Genomic DNA, 5,818 nt, shown 5'->3' on the forward strand with positions numbered 1-5,818 from the left:
TGGAGATCACTCTGTTGGTGATCAAATCCAGTGCCTTGTGCATGTTAGCCAGGTGCTTTAGCACTATATATCAACTTCAACCTAGCCCTTCTGCTTTTAAGAGTGAAGATATCCATCATACTCAATTTGGTAACATCCCAGTGACCACCTGTCTACTTGTTAAGCTCTGTAAACATCTCCAAGTAAGGTTGCATCCCAAAGATCAGTGCTTTGGATGTGATGAGAATGCTAAAGATCATGGAGGGCTTAAAGACTCAATGCCATATTTAGTCCAGTGTCAATGCTGGCCTCTGAGTGTAAATGATTTGGGTTTGGCTGTGCAGTATTTCATATGCATTTAGAAAGCTGCAACTTTTAAGTGAATAAAGAATTTGAATAGTAATTGTGGTGGTTTGAATATGCTTGGCCCGGGAAGTGGCACTACTAGAAAGTGTAGCCTTGTTGGAGTAGGTGCGGCCTTGTCTGAGGGAGTGTGTCACTGTGAGGGTGGACTTTGAGACCCTCTTCCTAGCTTCCTGGAAGACAGTCTTCTTCCTGGATGTTTTCAGGTCAAGATGTAGAACTCTTGGCTCCTTCTCCAACATCATGTCTGCCTGGACACTGACGTGCTTCCTGCCATGATGATAAGGGACTGAACCTTTGAACTTGTAAGTCAGCCCCAATTAAATGTTGCCCTTTGTAAGAGTTGTCTTGGTCTTGGTGTCTCTCCTCAGCAATGGAAACCCTAACTAAGACAGTAATATTGCTGTTGTTTGGATCAGTGATTTTCAACCTTCCTAATGCTGTGATGCTTTAATATCTTATGTTGTGGTGACCCCCAACCACAAAATCATGTGATCCCCCAAAGTGGTCATGACCTGCAGATTGAGAACCAATGATTTGGATTTTCTTCTTCTTTTTTTTTTTTAAGTCATGCCTTTTTGAGACAGCATCTCATTATGTAGTCTAGAGTAGTCTTGAATTGACCATCTTCTTATCTCAGCTTCCCAAGTGCTGGGATTACAGATGTGCATCACCATGCTTGACCTGCTTTGGATCTTCATTGTCCCCTAAATATTCAGGTGTTGAGGATTGGTTCCCTGTAGTGGCACCATTGATAATTGTATCTTTTAGGTAATGGGGCTTGCACTATGGGACTCAGTATGGTGGTTCCTCAAAAAACTAATACTAATAGCAACTACACTTCTGGAATGTACCCTAAGTATTTGACATCAGTATACCACAGAGACACTTACAAAATATGCTTATAGCTTACTAGTCATAGTAGCAGAACTATGAACTATAACCTAGATTCCCAACAAGAGCTGAATGGATAAAGACCGTGTGGTATATATACAGAACAGACTTTCATTCATTTGTAGAGACGAGTGAAGTTTTGACATTTGAAAAAAAATGGATGGAACTAGAAATCATGTCAACCAAATAGGCCAAGTTAAGAAAGAAAAAAAAATCACATATTTTTTTCTCATGTGTGAAGACATATGATGCTGACTTCTGTTCCCCACCCCCTGAAAGTTAAACATGGGACTTCAAGAAGGGAAGAAAACATTTGAAGGGAGATGTGAAGGATAAGAGTGGGTGGATAAGGAATATGTGTCTTATGAAAGCAGGGGGATTGCTTGGGAGGGAGAAGGGGACTGAGGAGATGGGGAGAGGTGGAGTGGTGAGGGAAGAGCGAAAGAAGAATACATGCATGTGACTATATATATATATATATATATATATATATATATATATATATGTATATATGAAAACATTACAACAAAACTCATTATATGTGCTGAGCAAAATAACAAGAACAAGAAGATCAAATGAGATAGAAGAAAAGAGGCAGGACCTATGGGGAGGTCTTCAGGTCGTTGGAGTTTGACCTAGAAGGGGATTGTGGGAACACAGCTCCTTCCTCTTCTTCTATTTTGCTTCCATTTACTTCATAGCCATGAAGTGAGCAGTTGACCTCTGTTTCCAACACGGCCATCCAGCATCCTGACCAGCCATGGGTCCGTCTGTGTGACCACAGTTGGAGACTTCTAAAACTTTTATCCCTGGAAGATCACTTTTCGTGGGTATTAGTTAAACTGACAGACAGCAGAGTTGGACAAATTCCATTAGGAGAATGGGCACGTGTGTAACAACAGCTTGGAGAAAACAGAAAAGTCGCTGATCCTGTGCTCCCTCTGAGGAAGCTGCTGTGAGCTTGGTATCTTAGAGCTCTGCCCGCACTGTGTTCAACATCTCTTCTCTTTGGCACCCCTCCCTTTGATATCTCACCACAGAACTACATGACTCTGATAGATATATAATTTTCACTGAATTAATGGGAGGTTTTAGGCTCACTAATAACTTCCAGTTGAACATTGAGATGTAATTACAATGCTTCTGCCTTTGTCTTCGTAGGCTCGTGGCTTTCAGAAGCTCATAGCATACCAAGCAAGGGCTCATTACAGTAATCCTCTTACCATCACTGGGACCCGAGTTACAAGTGTCATTACTCTCATCTTGTGGGAGGAAAACATGAGGGACACAAGAGGAAGGACTATTGTCTAATGCCACACAGAGGGACAGAAGAGGCCTTATTGTCCCTTTATGGTGCCGTTTATTCTGGAGAGTTCTATATTTATCTAGACCAACCCCCAAGGCAGCCCTTCTTTTCTATTTTGGCATCTCCAGTCACTGTTTGTGTATGCTGGCTGATGTCTGGCCCAGGCACAGTTCTGGCTGAATTGAGAAGAAAAAAAAAAAAAACCGACAGAACTTCCATTATAATGCAGTGTTTATTATTGGATCAATATGATCGATGGCCACCTGTCAGATCTGTAACATTATCTGGGAACCAGCAGATGGAGCTGTTACAGATAGCATTCAGAGGTTTGTTTATTCTCCAGAGCACGGTTTTCCATCCTGGGGGAAATACCACTTCATTGTCCGAGCCTTGGCGTTGTTTGCAGCCAGATGTTGAACACACCTCTTCTCTTGGCCCAAGTCTGTGGAATCAAGAGGTCATTTAGGTGCAGGGCCATGGTTTTCACGTGGGAGCAGTCTTGTGACAGTCACTGACTTCCCACAGGCCTTTGTGGCCAAGAACAGATGAGTCCTATGTGCAACAAGAGCATGACATAACCACTATCTAGAATTCTTCTACTTAGACTCCCAGAAGTGGTTACATATGGTGTGCTGGAGGGGACAAGAAAGCTGCTGGGTTTTGTGAATGCAGCATCTACCACTACTGATAGACTCATGTTCTGGTCCTTAACTGAACAGGAGAGTTTGCTTCACTTGTACTGATAAAGATGGTGCTAGATGACTCTATCTTGAGTTTTTGAAGATGCCCATCACACTTAAATATATTTACCTTCCCTTTTCCCTGGTGGGTGTTTTGTTTCATTTCGTTTTGTTTCGTTTTGTTTTGTTTTTTGGTGGTGGTGGGTAGGGTAGGATAACTAATAATTTTTGAGTGTTGATTTTAAATAAGTATGAGCAGGAAGAGAATAGGTCTCACTGGCTCCTTCAGGTGAGGTTAGAAGGAAAGGAAACTCGTTTGGGGGTTGCTTGACTCATTCCTCTGCTTCCAGATCCTGAGTGCTGGGATTGCAGGCATGAGCTACTGTGCCTGGTTTGTGCAGTGCTGAGAATTGAACCCATGGCCTTGTGTATGCTAGGAATGTGTGCTACCAAGGGAACTATATTCCCAGTCCCTTTCTTTTCTTTCCTCATCTCTGTTTTTCTTTCTTTTCCTCTTTCTCCCTTCTTTCCTACCCAGCTCCCCTTTTCTTTCTTCATCTCTCCCTTCCTTCTCTGCCTCTTCCTTTTGCAGACTGGCTTCAAGAGAAGTTGGTCTTGAACTTCTGATCTTTCTGCCTCTGCCTTCTAAGTCTTAGGCTTGATTACAGGCATCTGTGCCTAATTTGACTAGTCTTTTAAAATCTATTTATTGTCAGTAACTGGGATTCCCAGTTACTCAGGAGGGTGAAGTGGGAGGACTCCAAGTTATGGCTAGCCTGGACAATGTAAGGAGAGCCCATCTAAAAAACAAAACATTAATAAGTAAAAATTAAATATCATCCTTGTATCTTTCTGAAGCTTATGAGTATAAACTAGTTATAAATGTTCAGCATCTTTAATTTTTTTTTTTTTTTTTTTTGTCAATCAGGATCACAAATAAGGGGCTAAAATCATGGTTTAGTAGTTATGAGAGCTTGCTACTTTTCCAGAGGACCCAAGTTCAGTTCCTAGCACCCACGCTGGGGAGCCCATAAATGCTGTCACATTAGCTGGTGTTCATGGTTACCCACGCTCACAGTATATGCTTGCATAGACACATAAACAAATAATATTTTAAAAACCACAAATAATTACGATAGTGGAATTTTGGATTGAATGTTTACTTTATTTCATTTTGGCAATATCTTTTATAATATCTATTTTTATTCCATGACTTAGCGTGGGCATGTGTTCACGTATGCGTGCATATCGTGGTCTGTGTGGGGGAATCAGAGATCCACTTTCTGAACTCACTCTTTCCTTATGTGGCTTCTGACAGAGCTGAACTTAAACTGCCAGGCTCGACAGCCCTAGCTGGTGTTTTCAAGGGTAAAATGACGAATTGCCAGACCGTCGAGACAGATGAAGTAAAGGTGCTCGCCTCTCAGCCTGACCGCCTCTCAGCCTGACCGTCTGAATTCAGTCTCCAGAACCCATACCGTAGAAGGAGCGAACTGAGTCTCAAGGGTCGTGCTCTGACCCTCACATGTGTACCACATGTGTACCGCATGTGTACCATGGTGCATGTACTCAAACACACGCATGTGAAAATAAGTAATTGTAATAAAAACTAATGAAATTACATCTATAATTATCTATCTATCTATCTATCTATCTATCTATCTATCTATCTATCTATCTATCTAAGTGCTAAAGAAATGCAATTTGGTGGTGCCAATGTTTCAAATTGAATTTAGAGTTATTTTATCTGTCCAGTTATTTACTAAAAAAAAAAAACAAAACAAAACAAAAAAAAAACCAAACCCTAGAATATTTTAGAGAAGTAGTCTAGGATCTGAGTGATGGAACACTTCTGTAATCCTAGGAGGTGGGAGGCTGCTAGCACAAGTTCAAGGCCAGTGTGAGGTGCAAGTGAGTCCCTGCCTGCAAGACAATGAAGGAAGAGGACAGAAAAAGGGGAGTGGGCACAGAAGAAAAGGAAGAAGGAGAAGGAAGGTGAAATGGAGGAGGGGAAGGAGTGGGGTTTGCTTCATCTTGCAGTTTCTGCAGTGACTGTAGGCTCCATGGACAGGAAGAATATGGCGGCTGCAGTGTCCTGAAGTCAGGGAGAGGCCTGGGTTTTCCCCAAAGGGAAGGAGTGCAGCTTTATGGCTGGCCCTTTGCTGTCCTCCTAGAGATGGTGTGCTGGGACTGGATGGGCTTCTGGTTAGTTTAGTTACAGCTAGTTAGTGTCCTGCTGGAGCTGATCATACCTAGGATAACCCTTCCCAAATCGTCTGTGAAGGAAATAAAATTGTCTGTTTAGCTATTTTCAGACTTGTTTATTACTTTCCTCCCCCTAACAGATGGAAATAATGTGTTTTGAGGAAAGATAACTTTCTTCTTCATACAAAATTCCACATGAGTAACATTGGACCTATAATTAAACATAGAATGTGTATATATATATATATATATATATATATATATATATATATATATATATTCATATACATTGAATATATAATATATTATCTACATATGTTAGAATTATCATACTGTACACATGTTGTGTAATACCTTTCCTTCCATCTCTCTCCTTGCTTCTTTCTTAACT

The sequence above is a fragment of the Mus pahari genome, chromosome 3 (assembly GCF_900095145.1).
Source record: "Mus pahari chromosome 3, PAHARI_EIJ_v1.1, whole genome shotgun sequence".
In the NCBI taxonomy this organism is placed as follows: domain Eukaryota; kingdom Metazoa; phylum Chordata; class Mammalia; order Rodentia; family Muridae; genus Mus; species Mus pahari.